At 48.7% G+C, this 18,612-nt stretch overlaps 1 protein-coding gene across 1 annotated transcript in view; it reads right to left on the bottom strand.

The window, feature by feature from the left end:
• Positions 1 to 18,612, bottom strand: part of ASZ1 (ankyrin repeat, SAM and basic leucine zipper domain containing 1) — a gene marked incomplete at its 3' end in the record, with an annotated part of 757,393 nt that overhangs the window by 402,211 nt on the left and 336,570 nt on the right. The window lies entirely within an intron of this gene.

The following is an 18,612-nucleotide window of genomic DNA, read 5'->3' as shown; positions in this document are numbered from 1 at the left end:
CTCCTTATTCCTCCTCCTCCTATCATATTGTACATATATGGAGATGCATGAAGGTGGGACATACATGTGTACATTTTTATATATATATATATATATATATATATATATATATATATATATATGGTCCCAGTGGGGCTCATTCATAAAAATGACTGACATCCCATTCTTCGAAGTTGAGCCCGAGTGGGATGCGACTCTGCAGATGGAAGATCCAGAATACTTCCCTCCGACATAGGGAACGGAACACATTAACCCCCCCACCCCCCCGCCTTGGTGCCCTGACCTTTTCAATAACCTGGACCCGCATAGCTGTTTTATCCCCACTGTGGCACCCGTTGAAATGTTTGGCCACATTAGTAGATAGATTCTTCTCTACACTGTAAACATGTTACTGGAACCGATCCCTAAGACGTCTCGTAGTTCTTCCTCCATGCTGCATTTTACAAATAGCACATGTAATTAAATAAATTATATAACTAGAGTTGCAATTAAAGAAGGACCCAATATCATACACTTTATGATTGATGGTGGACCTAAATGTAGTACCATCCTGAATGTGGCTGCAGCAGGAACATCCCACTGCCCCACATCTGTAATTACCTTTACAGTGTAGCCATGTGACCGGTCGAGGGACTTTAGTATGAAAGAAGCTAGGAGCCAGAGAACACCCCAAGGACGGGGCTCTACGTGAAACAATTTTGACCCCTCCCTTCAAAATCTCTGAACAGAGATCATCTAAGAGAATGGGCAGATGCCTATTAAAAATCTGTTTAAACATGTTGAATTCACTGCTGAAGGGAGTAGAAAGTGGGAGTAGAGAGTGTGAGTTGGTTGGGGAGTTGGTTGTAAACGGTGGAGATAGCTGGAACATGTGCCTCGGCCCAAGTCAATTCAGCAACTGCCGCCGCAGTTCCCCTTTACAGCAATAGATTAACTGAGGGAGCAGTGGACTTTAGGAAAAAACACCCAAAATGCATTAAAAACCCCCAAATGAAAGACATATGAAAGTGAAAAAACTCTCACCCCTGCAGTAACTTAAGATGGATGCAGGAAGTGACATCATCCACTAGAGGCAGACAGTGTCCTGAGCCACACAAAAATGGATGCCAATATAAGTCAATGGGGAAAAAAGCACAGCGAAAATGGCCGCCGCCCTTACTAGGCAGTTGCCCACATCCAAGATGGCACTGGAATCAGCGCCAAACACAGCAAAATAATGGCTGCTGCCCTCACAGGGAGTCAGGCTGCATTCACCCAAAATGGTGGCCGAAACAAACCGCACCAATTTGTCAGGGGCCCAGGACATTGCCACCGCGGGAAGCCACCAGGAGGACCCCCAGGAAAAGGTAAAAAGCCCCCACACCCCCCATGTAGCGTTTATCGCAGAGCGCCCCCCAAATTGGGCAGGGAGGCAGGGACTGTCGAGGGGGGCGGGATATTACAGAGACCGCATGTTCTGACATCCCCATGGAGTGGGCCCACATAACCCCCTCTCAGGTGACTGTCCCAGGGACACGGGGGGTAACATCACTCACCATACCACAGACCGCGGCTCCGCTCCTATACTGACCACCTCCCACCCTGAGTGGGGGGCGCCGTCAGCCGAGGGGGGACGCTGCAACACAGGGCGTTCTAGAGTTGAGTCGTCCCATCGAAGAAAAATCTCTCTGCAGGCTCGCCCACATCCGTCAGGGCTTTGTCGTGGTGAGGCCTGGACGGACCAATAACCTGCGCACGCTCGTAAACCAGGCTGGGTCAACATAAGGATCTAGATTATCTAGCGTGAGGCCCAGCCCGGCTGTCGCTTGTAGTTCTCCAGGAGGATCCCCCTGACTAACTAGCGATAGTGAGTGAGGAAAATAAAATAAAAACATTTTCAAAGAAAAATAAAAACTGAGACAGGAGTCCCAGGAGGGAATCTAGTCCTACTCCTAAGCTAGGCAGCAAGAAACTGAAGAGCAGCACTGAATAGCTGAGGGTAATGTGGAGAGGGACAGCCCCCTAGAGGTGTGTCTTTGTTTAACTCTTTTTTGTCAAGTTTTCACTACCTAGCCTGCTCCTGCAGAAAGGGTGCATTACCCAATAGTAAAGAACATCTGAATGGGCTGTTACTGTCAGAGGACGTAAGAGAAATAAGATTTTTGTAAGATCTTACCGTAAAATATTTTTCTCAGTCCATCGACAGATGCAGCCTGATCATCAGCTGAATGGGTTATGCTGCCCCCTGCAGGAGTAGTCTAGGCAGTACAAAAATTTAACATGTACACGCCCACGGGGCTGTCTCCGTAGGCAAAACCCACCCACACTCAGCAAACCAGTGTAGTTGCAAGCAGTGAACAGAATTTTTGTAAGAACTTACCGTAAAATTATTTTCTCAGAGTCCTGACAGTCGCAGCCCGTTCAGATGTTCTCCACTAGGTAGTGAAAACTTCACAATAAAAAGTTAAACAATGACACACCTCTAGGGGGCTGTCCCTCTCGAAATTACCCTCAGCTATTCAGTGCTGCTCTTCAGTTTTGTATCAAGGAGTATAGGAAGACAACGAACCCCAAAATAGAGGGGCGGGGGCTGCGACTGTCAGAGGACTCAGAGAAAATAATTTTACGGTAAGTTCTTACAAAAATTCTATTTTCTCTTACGTCCTCTGAAATTCGCAGCCCATTCAGATGTTCTTCACTATTGGAATGTTTCAAAGCAGTGCAGGTGTGAGGGGTGGGTAAAGACGCAACCAAAGAACGGCAACATGTCAACAAGGCCAGAGAAAACTGAGCCAACAAGGGCAACAGAAGCTCAACAGGAGCTAACCCCAGAAACAAAAATCATCCCACAAAGAGAAAAAAAAATGCATTAAAAACCCCCAAATCACAGACATATGAAAGTGAAAAATGCTAACCCCCTGCAGTAACTGAAGATGGATGAAGGAAGTGACATCCACTAGAGGCCGACAGTGCCCTGAGCCACACAAAAATGGATGCCAATACAAGTCAAAAGGGGAAAAAAGCACAGGGAAAATGGCTGCCGCCCTTACTAGGCGGCTGCCCACATCCAAGATGGCACCGGAACCGGCGCCAAAATACAGCAAGAAAATGGCTGCTGCCCTCCCAGGGAGTCAGCTGGGCTACCCTCATCAAAAATGGCGGCCGAAACAAAAGGTGCCAATTTGTCCGAAAAATAAAAAAACAGACAGGAGTCCCAGCTGGAAAACTTAGTCCTACTCCTAACGCTAGGCAGCAAGAAACATGTCGAGAGGGACAGCCCTCTAGAAGTGTGTCTTTGTTTAACTCTTTTTTGTCAAGTTTTCACTACCTAACCTACTCCTGCAGAGAGGGCACATTACCCAATAGTGAAGAACATCTGAACGGGCTGCGACTGTCAGAGGACGTAAAACAAATCTTATTTTCTCTATCGTCCATCAACAGACACAGCCTGATCATCAGCTGAATGAGACGTCCCTAAGCAATGTAGGCATGAGGGGTGGGAAGAACGCAACCAGAAAGTAACAAACTCCAAAGGCTAAACTTAGCCAACTGGGAAGCATGAAGCTCAACCAAACAGGAGCTCACCCAGGTAAAAGACCTCTAAAAGAAAAAAAAAACATTCCCTTTTAAAACCACAGCTTGCAAAAGCTTGCGGCCAAAAGATGCATCTGAAGATGCCAACAAATCTACCTTGTATAATTTAGTAAAAGTATGCACAGACGACCAAGTCTCTGTCTTACAAACTTGAAGAACAGAGGCCTGATGGTGAAAAGCTCAAGAGCCACTCAGCGCTCTAGAAGAATGCACCTTCACATGGAAAGGAGGAACCTGACCCTTGATGGAATAAACCTGAACAACCGTCTGCCTGATCCATCTTGATATGGTCGCAGCAGACGCAGCCAAACCTTTTTCAAGGGCCATCCGTAAGAACAAAGTCAGATTTTCTAAAGGACTTCGTAGCCGTCAGATAAACTCTTATCGCCCGGACCACATCCAGGAAAGGAAAGGCAACTTCCTTGGGATGCTTAGGCTTAGGACATAAGGAAGGCAAAACGATGTCTTCATTAAAGGTGAAAATCCAAAACCACTTTAGGGAGAAAAGAAGGATTAGGTCGGAAGACCATAGTATTCCTGTGGACCACCAAATAAGACAAACAACAGGACAGCGCCGCCAACTCAGATACCCTGCGAGAAGTAGTAATAGCCACCAAGAAGGCAACCTTCTGCGTCAAGGAAAGCAGAGAAATCTCCCTAATGTTCTCAAAAGGAGGCTTTTGAATAACAGACACCACCAGATTGAGGTCCCACGGAGATAACAGAGATCTCCTCGGAGGAGCCAGATGGCGCACTCCTTGAATAAAAGTGCGAATCAAGCAATTAGTAGCCAATGGACCTTGGAAGTAAATGGCCAAGGCAGACACCTGACCCTTGATAGTGCCCAACGGCAAGTGCTGCTCAACCCCTTTTTGTAAAAAGGCCAAAACCCTAGCTATAGAAAACAAGCGAGGGTGCAGCTGCCGCGATTCACACAATGAAATGTACGATTTCCACGTACAATGATAGATCTTCCTAGATGTCAATTTCCTGGCCTTCAAAAGGGTAGGAATCACCGAGTCAGAAAGACCTCTATCCCTCAACACCTTGCTTTCAACAGCCAGGCCGTTCAAGCCAGCGACCGAAAAGCAGGATTGAAGATCGGTCCTTGAGACAGCAAATCTTACTGCATAGGAAGTCGCCATGGGAGGATCTGCGACAAGTTCTGCGTACCAAGACCGCCGAAGCCAGTCTGCTGCTACCAGAATGACCGGAATGCCTTCCACCGCCACCCGGAGAAGAAACCTCGGCAGGAGTACAAGCGGAGGGAAGGCATAAATCAGGCGATATCGACTCCAAAGAGCCACCAGAGCGTCTGTGGCGTCGGCCAGAGGATCCCGAGACCTGGCCACAAACCGGTGGGAATTTCCTGTTAAGACCAGATGCAAACAAAACCACCTCCAGAGTCCCCCACTGGGCACACAGGAGGTGAAACACTTCCGGATGATGGGAACATTCCCCTTGATCCAACACCTGGCAATCAACTTACCAATTCTCCACATCCAAAATGTGCACTGCGGAAAGAGCTGGAACATTGGCTTCCACTCAAACCAGAATCTCGGCCACCTACTGGGCTGCCAGGGCACTCTTGGTGCTCCCTTGATGATTGATGCAAGCCACAGCCGTGGCATTGCCCGACTGTATCCGAACCAGAGAGCCGTGAAGTCGACTCGTCCAATGGAGCAGGCATAGCTTGATCGCTCTTAGCTCCAGAATATTAATCGGCAAGGAAGACTCCTCTGCTGCCCAGGTCCCCTGGGCACAAATTTTCCCTGGGAATCCACCTCAGCCCGACAGGCTGTTGTCCATGGTCACCACAGTCCTGAAAACGGAAGGAAAGACTTGCCCTGGCACAGAAAAGGTGACTGGATCCACCAGGATAGAGCAGACTTCCTGAGATGGCTCCAACCAATCTTCTGGTCCAATGACCAAACCAATCTTCTGGTCCAATGACTGAAGATCCCTGTTCATCTTTGCTAGAATCGCCTTCTGCAAAGGACTTGACTGAAACTGAGCAAACGGGACTGCTTCGAAGGTCGACACCATCAGGTCCATAGCCCTCATGCAAATCCTCAAGGAAGTCTGATTGGTTTCCATCAGCAACCTGATCACCTTTGCAGTTACTGAAGCTTGTCTAAGGAAAGAAAGACCCTTGCCAGAGCAAAGTCGAGAGTCAGCCCCTCGTCTATGGCGTCATAGCAGATGTCTGGAAATTGACCGTCCACCCGAAGTCCTGAAGGGTCTGAACCGTAAATGGAGATGTTGCCCAACAGATCCGAATAGGAGACTGCTCGCAACAGGAGATCGTCCAGATATCCCACAATCGAGATACCTCACTGATGCAACAAGGCCAGCACAGGGACCAGGACCTTGGTAAAGACTCTGGGAGCGGAGGCGAGACCAAAAGGTAACGTCACAAATTGATAATGCTCCTCTACCACCGCAAAGCGGAGGAATCGCTTTTGTCCCTCGAAGATGGGGACGTGGAGATATGCATCCTTGATATCTATGGAGGCCATAAAATCCCCTTGGTTCAAGGATGTCAACACTGACCGAATGGACTCCATTCTAAACTTCTGCACCCGCACAAAGCGGTTCAGAGCCTTGAGATCCAGGATGGGACGCACCTTGCCCTCATTTCTGGGTACCGTGAACAGGTTTGAATAGAAACCATGAGAGCGTTCCTGTGGTGCAAACCCGGCACGATCACCCCTTGAGCCCGGAGACAGATAAAGATTGAGTGAAAAAACCTGCCCCCCGGCCTGGACCAAAATTCTATCCTGTACCCGGCACAAACCAGCTCACAAACCCGATTGTCCTGAATGAAGGAATCCCAGAGTTCCCGAAAGAAGCGCAGACGTCCCCCCACCCCTGAGACGAGTGAGGGCGCCCCTTTATGCTGAAGAGGACTTATCTGCAGCACCGGACTGACTGGCTTTGGGCTTGCTCCAATGCTTTTTAGCCCCTCCAGAAGCTCTGAACGGCTTACCCTTTTCTTGAGCCCCAGAGGCAAGAAAAAATAGAATTCTGAGTCCTCTGACAGTCGCCGCCCACTCATACAGTCTTCACTACAGGGTATTGGTCTTATTCACAGGAGTAAGCTAGGCAGAAGATTGTTAGAAACATTCACGAAAACTTTGCATAGACACACCTATAGGGTGCTGTCCCTCTGGTCCAAAACCCCCCTGCTAGCAGCATTCCCAATTCAGTTTGATAGCAAGCAGTAGATAGTCCATGAACCCGAAAAGAGGGGCAGGGGTGGCGACTGTCAGAGGACTCAGAGAAAATAATTTTACGGTAAGTTCTTACAAAAATTCTATTTTCTCTTACATTCTCTGACAGTCGCCGCCCACTCATACAGTCTTCACTTCTGGGATGTCCCAAAGCAGTGTAGATGTGAGGGGTAGGAAACGTAACCGTCTCAAAGGCAACGCAGCACCCAAATCAGAGAAAAGAACCTTATCTGAACCAGAAAGGTTTCACACTGGGTAACATAAAAGCTCAACCGGAGCGAACAAGCCCAGGAAATCAAAATACCAGGGAAAAAACACAGACAGGAGGGGACAGGCTAAAAAACGCCATGTCTCCCCTAAGGCACTGCTGCACTCAGAACTTTGCGGCCAAAGGAGGCATCTGCCGATGCCAAAACATCAAGTTTGTAAAATTTTGTAAAGGTGTGCACTGACGACCAGGTCGCCACTTTGCACACCTGGGACACCGACGCCTGATGACTGAAGGCCCAAGACGCACTCACCGCTCTGATGTGCGCCGTGACAGGGAAGGGCGGAACCCGTTCCCTAAGCGAATAAGCCTGTACAATCGTCTGTCTGATCCATTTAGAAATGGTTGCCGCAAACGCAGCCATGCCCTTCCGAGGTCCCTCAGGAAGGACAAAAAGAGAATCCGACTTTCTCAAGGATTCAGTAGACAGGTAAATCTGATCGCCCGGACTACATCCAAGGAATGCAAGGTTAACACCTTAGGATGCTTAGGATTCGCACACAGCGAAGGCAAGGCAATGTCCTCATTGAGATTGAAATCAGACATCACCTTTGGAAGGAAGGATTGATGAGGTCGCAGGACCACCTTATCCCTATGAACAACCAGGTAGGGAGAACGGCAAGATAGGGCCGCCAACTCCAACACACTGTGAGCAGATGTGATCGCCACCAGAAAAGCGACATTCCGTGACAGCGCAGGCAGAGGAATCTCCTGGATGTTCTCAAATGGAGGACATTGCAAAAAACGGACAGAACCAAGTTCAGGTCCCAAGGAGGCAAGGGTGTCCTCCTAGGGGGAGCCAGATGACGCACCCCTTGAATAAAGGTGCGGATAAAGGAGTTTGACGCCAAGGGGCGCTGGAAAAGAATGGCCAGCGCAGATAACTGACCCTTGATAGTGGTCAGTGCAAGACGCTGGTCCACACCAGACAGCAGGAAGGCCAACACCCTCGCCACCGAAAAGGAGCGAGGATGGAAACCCTGCGATTCACACCAGGCGAAATAGGCCTTCCAGGTACGATAATAAATCTTACCGGATGAGGCCTTCCTTGCCTGGAGTAAGGTAGAAATGACCGCCGATGAGAGACCCCGATCTCTCAAGACCTGGCTTTCAACAGCCATGCCGTTAAAGCTAGCAACTAAAGCAGGATGGAAAATCGGCCCTTGAGACAGCAGATCGTCTCGTAGTGGGAGCCGCCAGGGAGGCTCGACGACCAGTTGCATGATGTCCGTGTACCAAGACCAGCGCGGCCAGTCTGGGGTCACTAGAATCACCAACCTCGGTTCCGAGACCAACCTGTGAAGGAACCTGGACAACAACTGAATCGGGGGGGGGGGGGGGAGAAGGCATAAATCAGGCGATTCCAAGGCACCACCAGCACGTCCGAAACATCTGCCAGAGGATCGCGTGTTCTTGCCACGAACCTTCCCACCTTGTTATTTAGACGAGACGCGAACAGATGCAAGTCCGGGGATCCCCATTGCGCACACAGCATCTGAAACACCTCCGGGTGTAGGGACCATTCCCCCTGGTCCAGGGTCTGACAGCTCAGATAGTCGGCCTGCCAGTTCTTCACACCTGGAATGTTAACTGCCGAAAGCGCCGAGACTTGCGTCTCGGCCCAAGACAGAATCTCGGCCACTTCCTAGGCCGCCCGGGTACTCCTAGTGCCCCCTTGGTGATTGATGTAAACCACCGCAGTTGCGTTGTCCGTCTGCACACGCACAGGGAGGCCCAAAGCCGATCCGACCAACGGAGCAGTCTGATCGCTCTCAGTTCCAAGACATTGATCGGTAGAGAGGATTCCAAGTGCCCTGGGAGGACAGATTGCCTAGAACGCCACCCCAGCCAAACAGGCTGGCGTCCGTGGTGATCACCGTCCACAACAACCGCCGGAAGGATTTCCCTTCCGTCAGAGCCGGAGACTGGAGCCACCACAGAAGATCTGCTCTGACTTGGTGGCTCAAAGATATCCTCCTGTCCAAGGACTGAGGATGCCTGTCCCACCTGGCCAGAATCTCCGCTTGCAGAGATTGTGCGTGGAACTGTGCAAATGGTATTGCCTCGAAGGCTGACACCATCAATCCCAGGGACCACATGCAGGTCCTGAGCGATGAGGATTCGTTGTCCCTGAGGGACCTGACCTCATTCTGTAGAGTCCAGAGTTTGTCCTCCTGCAGGAAGACTTTTGCCTGGGTGGAATCTAGAACCATCCCCAGGTAAGGGAGGCGAACAGACGGAGACAATGTCGACTTCTGAAAATTGATGGTTCACCCGAACTGCTGGAGCATCTGAACCGTGTTTGACAGATCGTGCAACAGAGTGGCACTGGAGCTCGACCTGAACAGGAGATCGTCCAGATATCCAAGGATTGCAATCCCCTGCGCCCGCAAGAGGGCCAGGACAGGAGCCAGCACTTTGGTAAACACCCTTGGAGCCGAAGCGAGACCGAAAGGCAATGCCACGAACTGATAGTGCTCCTCCGCGATTGCGAATCGGAGGTACCTCTGATGACCTTCGTAAATGGGGTAAATACGCATCCTTGAGGTCGATGGAAGACAGGAAATCTCCCGGGCTCAGGGAGGCCACCACCGATTGGAGGGATTCCATGCGGAACTTTTGAACCTGCACGAAGCGGTTCAGAAACTTTAAGTCCAGAATAGGACGAACCTTGCCCTTCTTTCTGGGCACCGTGAACAGATTCGAGTAAAAACCCTGAAACCTGTCCCGTTGTGGCACCGGGACGATCACCCCCTGGGCGAGGAGATCCTGAACCGCCCATTGGAGATCTTGGAAATGATCTGGGGTCAAATGAAGATTTGAGGGAAAGAATCTGTCTGCTGGGCACGATCGAAATTCGATCTTGTACCCTGACCGAATGAGTTCCTGAACCCATCTGTCCTGAATCTTGGCCAGCCAAGGTTCGGGAAAACAGCGCAGACGTCCCCCCACCCCTGAAACGGGTGAGGGCGACCCTTCGGGTCGAGGTGAACTGGGCCGCCGTGCCAGTGTGGGCGGCTTTAGGCTTGCCCGCCCAAGGGTTCTTCTGGCCACCAGAGGCCATGAAGGGTTTGCCCTTGTCTTGTGCCTTGAAGGCACGAAAGTACCCCTGGTTAGGTTTAAAGGAAGGGCCCCGCTTACCGCGGAAAGACTTGCCCCTGGACACCTGGGGCAGAAGTGTGCTTTTACACCCAGTGACCCCTGTAACCTATTAGTCCAGGGAGTCCCCAAAAAGGCGATTCCCTGCATAAGGGATGTCAGACACCGTCTTCTTGGAAGTCTGGTCAGCCGACCAGCTTTTCAACCACACCATGCGGCAGATCATCAACTGCTACCGCAGATAAGCGGGAGACTAAAAGGGGCCTCATCCAAGGCCGCGTCACACAGGTATAGAACAGCCTGAATAATTTGGTCCACCATCTCCAGAGTAGCAGGAGGGGCGGAATCAGCCACAAGGGTTCATCTCAGCACCTTAGTCCACTCCACCACAGACCATTACTGAGGCGAACACGGGTTTCATCAAGGAACCTGCCACCATATAGGAGTGGCGGGTAAGAGATTCGAACCGCCTATCCGCCAGGTCCCTGAACACCGGAGAATCCTCAGCGGGCATCAGAGTGGCTTTGTTTAACCTGGATACCGTGTGGTCCACCTTAGGGGCCACAGTCCAGCGAGAATCTGTCGGCGACGCAAAGGGATAACGGTACTGACACCACTTATGGCACTTTTCCACTGCAAGTACCGGCTCGTCTCTACTCAGCCCTGCTTGGCCCGGTTTGCTTTTCCACTGCTGGTACCGCATGGTATAGTGTCGGAACGGTTCGGTACGGTATAGGTTTGCTTTTCCACTAAAGTAGTACTAAAGGTAAGTGGGTGGGATAAATAACGGGGTGGGTGGGATTCTCTGACCAATCAGTGGCTAGTAGTGACTGCATGCAAAGGATTGTGGGATATGGTACCAGTTTGGTACCTGTTGGAACCACAATCGAGTAGGTACTGTTTTCTCAGAGCCGTACCGTACCGTTCGGTTCCATGCAGTGGAAAAGCAAACCTATACCGTACCGAACCATTCCGACCCTATACCATGCGGTACCAGCAGTGGAAAAGCACAAAAGCGTGCCGAACAGTTACGGTCCCATGCAGTGGAAAAGCGCCATTAGGCACCACAAAATTGCGCTTTAAATTGTGCCGTTGTTCATTCACTGTTTCGTGAAACTCAGCGGGACAGGGGAACACCTGAACTGACTTCTGGGATCTGCGGATCCCAAAGGAAGACCGCTTAACTGGTGGGTGGGGCTCATCTTCTAAATGTAGCGTGTCTTTAACAGAGCTAATGAGCACAGACATTGCCGCGCGTTCTATGGCCGACCTGGAGGGGGAATCCTCCCCCTCCTCCCCACCCGACTGAGAGGACTGAGACCCCTCAGGGGTTACACTGTCCGTGGCAACCATATCTAGCTCCAAATCAGAAGACTGAGAAATCCTGGGCCTTTTCTTAGAAGCCCGCTCAGACATCAACAGATCCACTTTGGACGCTCAAGTCGCAAGTGCAGAAGTAAGCGAGACTATTGCAGAGGATTCGGGAGCACCTGAACCCTCCACCAGAGCTGGGGGGAATTTGCTATCCTGGGACTCCATAAAACACACTTAGAAATTTTATGGCGCTGGCCCTTTAAAATCGGCGATAGCGGCGGTTCCCACCGCAATGAGTGACTAGCCTGTGCTACTAAGCACTGAAGAATATACTGCCAGCAGAGATATAAACCTGCAAAAATAGCAGAAAAGCCCCCCAGAAGTTTATCTATACAATACCACGCTGCCAGCTCACTCTGAGTGCCTGAAGAAAGGAAGTGATGTCACGCCACTAGAGGCCGAACATAGGTCTGAGCCACAAGAAAATGGTTGCCAATGTAAGTCTATGGGGGAGGCTCAGAGAAAATGGCTGAGCACATGGGAAAACAATTTGCCCACACTAAAGATGGCGCCAAAGCATTACAGAGAAAATGGCGGCCCCACGATTTTACACCGGTGCGGCCCCCACAAACATGTCTGAACCCCCAAACGTTGCATAAGCACACACAAGGGACACAGGGACTCCCGCAAACCCCCCACACCGCGGCAGGACCACTATAGCGCCCCCGCAGGGACCGTGAGGGACACACGGGAACCATACAGACAGACATGAGGGGGATATCAGACTCCAAAATAGACTGCCCTCCCCATAACAGAGGCCCCACATACACCTCCCGACAGAAAATGCCATAGACAGAGGGGTAGCATGGCACTCACCGATCCAGCGAAAACGTGGGTGCCACTCTGACGGAAAGCCTCCCACTACTGGGTGGGGGTGCCGTCAGCCGAAAAGGACGCTAGCAACATGCAGCGTACCGCAGTTGAGACATCCTAGCAAAGTAGCCACTCCGCAGGCTTTGTCCCTGAGGACAGGGACAGGTCGTTTGCGAGGCCTGGGCGTACGCATAGCCTGCTAACGCTCGATGGCAGGCTGGGATTCTGTATGGCTCTAGTACAACCAGTGCGATTCCCAGCTCCACAAACGCTGTTGTCTTCCGAAGTCTGACTAACTAAGCACAGGAACAAATAAAAGCTATCAGTGTAAAGAAAAATCATTTAGCAGAAATAAAAATTAGGAAATAAGAAGAAAAGGCTGAGACTGCAGCACTAGCCAAGGGAAGCCTGACTATTCCCAACTAGGCAAAAGACAAACTGAATTGGGAATGCTGCTAGCAGGGGGGGTATTGGACCAGAGGGACAGCCCCCTATAGGTGTGTCTATGCAAAGGGAAAAATATTAGAAAATTCTACTCCAAAAGGAGAACGCGTTTATCATCTGTAACAGATCCCCAATACTTGGACCAAGTATTTCTGTCTTAGGTCTTTCCCCCCCAAACATCCGCCTAAGCTCGATGAAGTGTAAAACAAAAGACCCTTTATTCAACAACTCACTTCCAATATATACAGTCTCGTGTGTTTGATTTCATAATCATATGCAAATGTAATTGTATACAGAACATAGTTAACATACCTTGGCCATCTGGAAAGAGACAATAGGTGAATGCGACTGCAACATTATCATAATTAACAAACAAGCCCCCAAAACAAAGCCGAAAACGTATTCCTAGAAGTGTAAATACAAAACCACCTCTAAACAGATGAAAGTAGACGACGTAGGCTTGCAGACTTCACGTCTCCGTTTTCAAAATACCTTATTAACCACTTGCCAACCACTCACGTTGCTGCTACTGCAGCAGAGCGGCTTGGCTGGGTCCGGCGACGTAGACCTACGTCGCTGGACTCCTCCCTCTCTCGGCGGGACACAGCGGGAGTCGGGCCAGGGGAGGAGAGGCGATGATCACCGCCGCTCTTCCCCGATCGTCGGGGAAAGAGTGAGGAAATCCGCCCACTTGCGTTAACAAAGCGGGCGGATCTCCTCTGTGCCAGGCAGGGACAGATCACAAGATTCAGCATAGCTGAACCTGCGATCTGTGTCTGTGTCACACAATCCCCTCCCCCCACACACGTCAGTAAGCATGAGGCACACATTAAACCCCTTGATCACCAACAGTGTTAACCTCTTCCCTGCCAGTGTCATTATTACAGTAACAGTGCATATTTATAGCACTGATTACTGTAGTAATGTCACTGGTCCCCCCAAAAGTGTCAAAAATGTCAGTTATGGGTCCAATCTGTCCGCCGCAATGTCGCAGTCCCGCAAAAAAAAAATAAAAAAATGGCAGATCGACTCCATTACTAGTAAAAAATAAACCAAACAAAAATGACAAATCTTTCCTGTAGTTAATAAACGCAATAACTTTTGCGAAAACCAAAATACGCTTATTGTGATTTTTTTTTTTACCAAAAATATGTAGCAGAAAACAAATTGGCCTAAAATGCTAAAAAAAAAAAGTTTGATTTATAAATTTTTTGGGGGGAATGTTATATATCAGAATGTAAAAAATATTTTATTTTTTTTTTTTGCAAAATCGTCGCTCTTTTTTTAAAAAATTTAAAAAAATCGCACAGGTGATCAAATACCACCAAAATAAACCTCTATTTTGTGGGGGGGAAAAAGGACCTACATTTAATTTGGGTACAGTGTCGCACGACCGCGCAATTGTCCGTTAAAGTAACCCAGTGCCGAATCGCAAAATATGGCCTGGTCAGGAAGGGGGTAAAATCTTCTGGTCTAAAAGTGGTTAAAAACACGCTCATTGAGAATTTTTTTTGTCAAAGACATGTAGCTAAATACATTTTGGCCTAAATATATGACAAAAATTAAATATATATTGGATATTTTTTAACTGTCTAAGTAGAAAATTTTTTCGCAAAAATTTCGCTCTTTTTTTTATTAATATCGCAAAAAATGAAAAGCGCAAAGGTGATCAAATACCACCAAAAGAAAGTTGTTTGTGGGGAAAAAAAGGATGTAAATTTTGTTTGGGTACGGCGTTGCATGACCGCGCAATTGTCCGTTAAAAGTCTCGCAGTGCCAAGTTGAAAAAAGTGGCCTTGACGTTAAGCAGGAAAATCCTCCGGTCCTAAAGTGGTTAATAGTGTCAATACACATCCCCACAGTAGATAATAGCTGAGTTTGACGTTGTTCGCATCTCTTTAGTCTCTCGTGTGGAGAAGTCCTCTGCTGTAACAGGCAGCTTTAGGCCTGTAACATTGATCTTAGTCTCAGAGTCTGTATCTTGGGGTGACATGGATTTGAGTCCAAAGTAACACTACTCCCATGGTCCTCCAGCATATACTCCCACACAGAGGTGCACTCCCCTACAAGCCAGGGCCCATAGTCCGTGGGCAGGAGTCTGGCCTCCACACACCTCCAGTAGCCAGTGGCGAACGTCCCAGCAAATGGGCGTTCATCACATCATCTAAGGACACAAGCAAAAAACTGGAGCATCAAGTAGTGGGCAGGGTTATATAGATACACTATATAAGAAACAGAAAAGTGCCTCTAAGTGTATAACACAGCAATGTTAATTAGCAACTCACAAGAGATGGTAAATACAGGCTCATCAATAGACAGAACAGATCTCCCCCAGGTGGAACGTCCTTGCACGCCGATTTGACATACAGAGACCACGGTCTGGTAGGAAGACATGCCAGCAGCCTCCTATTGGTTTCGGGTCCCAGGTTGAGCTGCAGGATGGAACGCAGCGTGGGGAGAGGTGTGTGAAATCACTGGGGATCTAGATCCAGAGTTTGCCTTACTTCTGAGAAGAGCTGCCTCCATTTAGTGTCATATACTTAGTCACCACCAGCGTTTTAATAACTCCTCGTGGACTTTTACCCTGATAGGTATTATCCATCACCAGCTCTATACCGGATTCCCCTGAGTGCTTGCTGTATTTGTGTATTACATAGATACACCAAGGCGGCTGTGAATGCACATTTAGCTTCCACTTTTGTCCCTAGCCTCCACCGCTGTCATTAGCAGAGCAGAGTGGAAGGTGGGGCAATTCTGGACTGGGGAAGGGACCAGCACTGCATGGAGAAAGGCAGCTGGCTGAATTACCTTTTCACGTTAACCAGGAGGTGATTGGCTGCTAGGAGGCGGTTCTAGCAATCAATCACCAGCTTGCTAATATGAACTTGTGAAGGATGGGGAGCAGGGGCCGTGCACAACGGGGCAGTGCTGTGTGTGTGTGTGTGAGGGGGGGGGGGGTCATGTACAGGGGAGCAGTGCTGTGCGTGTGTGATGTGAAAGGGGGAGTGCTGTGGGTTCAGGGGAGGGGTGTGAAAGGGGCAGTGCTGTGAGGGGGATGTGAAAGGGACAGTTCTCTGAGGGGGATGTGAAGTGGGACAGTGTTGCGGGGGGGTTAGATGTGAAAGGGGCAGTGCTGTGGGGGGGGATGTAAAAGGGGCAGTGCGGAGTAGTGCTGCAGGGGCATGTGAAGGGGGACAGTACTGCGGGGGGTGTGAAGGGGGCAGTGCTTTGGAGGGGGTGTGAAGGGGGTAGTGCTGTCGAGGGGGTGTGAAGTGGGCTGTGTTTTCGAGGGGGTGTGAAGGGGCAGTGCTGTCGAGATGACATGCGAAGGGGGGCAGTTCTGCAGGGGGAAGTGAAAAGGGTAGTGCTGTGGGGATGAAATGCAAAGGGGGGCAGTGCTGTGGTAGGGGAAGATGTGAAGGAGGACAAGCAGCTGCACACAAAATGAGGTGATGCAGAGAAAACGTGCAGGGGTAACAAGTACTCTTAAACGCACTGAAATACAAGGTGCGGTTTCCTGCACATGGAAATTGCATGGTACTAATGCACCACGCAGTTTCCATGCGACTGCATTTTAAAAAGGTGCCAGGACCTTTTCCCAGCAGAAACCGCACGCACAGCAGTCCTTTCAAATGAATGGACTGTCGTTTCTGCACACCTGGCTGCAATGTAAAGAATCTGAGTCATCACACAAAAATGGGCCCTAGACTGCTGCTGTAAGAAAATGTACTTAATCGGACCTCCATTCATTTTATTTCAATACCCCTGCACTAGGGGACAGACCCAGCAGTGTTTTTGCCAATGTCAAATAACTTAAAGTTTGCAATAAATAACCCATGGTCTATGAATCACTAGGGAAAATTCCTTTCACTTCTTGTCCCCGAGATGCAAGAAGTGTGAAGAAATGTCTACACAGTAAGCGGAATCTACCTCTTGGACATCTGTCACTAGATTTGATGTATCCAATGAAAAATTTACCATTACCTCTTGGCCTGTTGAGAACTACAAAAATGGTTATTAGGACAAATATGGTGCTTTTCCACTGCATGGAACCATACCGGTTCGACACGCTTTTGTGCTTTTCCACTGCGGTACCGCATGGTATAGGGTCGGAGCGGTTCGGTACGGTATGGTATGGTATAGGTTTGCTTTTCCACTGCATGGAACCGAACGGTACGGTACGGCTCTGAAAAAACAGTACCTACTCGATTGTGGTTCCAACAGGTACCAAACTGGTACCATATCCCACAATCCTTTGCATGCAGTCACTACTAGCCACTGATTGGTCAGAGAATCACACCCACCCCGTTGTTATCCCACCCACTTAACTTTAGTACTACTTTAGTGGAAAAGCAAACCTATACCGTAGTACCGTACCGAACCGTTCCAACACTATACCATGCGGTACCGCAGTGGAAAAGCAAACCGGGCCGAGTAGAGCCGAGCCGGTACTAGCCGGTACTCGCAGTGGAAAAGTGCCAATAGAGAGGACAAATCTACCCAGTGGGGACAAAGATCGCAATAAAAAAATGTGACAGCTTGTATAAACACCAGATGCAGTAGAGCGCATTTTTTTTTTTTTTTAAACACTGTGCAAATGCACAAGAAAAATTATTTTATGCCAATGTGGCTAGTTTTGCACCACTGTGGTGCTTTCATGTGCATTTAGGTGCAGTGTGCTGCATTTTTTTTAATAACATATGTGAACGCTCAAACACACTGCAAAAGCATGTAAATCCAAATCAGGAAAAATAAAATAAATGCCTAAAAACACACTACAAATGCACGATCTGTTGTAAACTGGGATAGCACACTGAATTTGGGGATTGTGGTATAAATAAGCCTTTGTCATACCCCAAGCCCTCAGAAGAATACATTCTATTGATCATTTAACTTTTAGGGCCCTTTCACATTTGTTTCTCTTCCGTTTTTTGCCTTACCAAAACTGGAAGAAAAATGCATGACCTTTAAATCCTATGGAACTCTTCATACCAGTCAGCTGCATTTAAAAAAGTCCTGCATGCTGCGTTTTTGGTGCAGTAAAAATTCTGCAGTAAAAACGCATCTCCCCTTTGAAATCAATGAACAATGCATAAAAAACGCATCCCCGTTTGAAACACATTCTTTTTTGTTTTCTTCTTCACAGGTGGAAAACGCACTGGGAACGCGGCAAAAACGCACATGCATTTTTACTATGCGTTTGCAAAAAAGCAGCCGGAAAGCAGCCTTATCAAAGTAATTAAAGTTGTGCCTTGTCTGCTATGGGTTACTGCAGCATTTTTCTGCTTAAGGCTGCATTCACACTTGAGCGTAGCGTTTTTGGAGGCAGGCATTGACATCTATCAAAAACGCTGGTAATCAGCCCAAAAAGAAGCTCATGTACTTTTTTCAGCTACAGGCATTTTGCTTTAGGCGTTAAAACGCTCAGATGTGAACAGGGGCCATTTAAATGAATGGGGTTTTACTTTTTGGGCGTTTTGGAACGTTTTTTTTTTAGCGTTTTTGAAGCTGAAAAACACTCAAAAACGCCCAGGTGTGAATGGAGCCTTAATGCTGGCTAGAGGCGTTTCGTTTAGAACAAAAAACCTGCCACCTGCCCAGCAATTTAAAAAGAAGCCAGGCCCACACTCATTAGTGCAGATGCTGGATTGTAACTGAAACAGTAGAAATCAGTGAATAAACCCTGTGCTGATTCCCAGACAGTGACTGCAACAAATTCTTCAAACTAAAAGTAAAGAATTCAATAAAAATCTATGAAAATAGAGGCCAATGGGAAGCCTGAACATCCACAAGTCTGCCTAATATAAT

This window comes from Pelophylax lessonae, assembly GCF_965119305.1.
Source record: "Pelophylax lessonae genome assembly, chromosome: 4".
NCBI classification, from domain to species: domain Eukaryota; kingdom Metazoa; phylum Chordata; class Amphibia; order Anura; family Ranidae; genus Pelophylax; species Pelophylax lessonae.
This window is presented reverse-complemented; position numbering and strand designations above follow the sequence as displayed.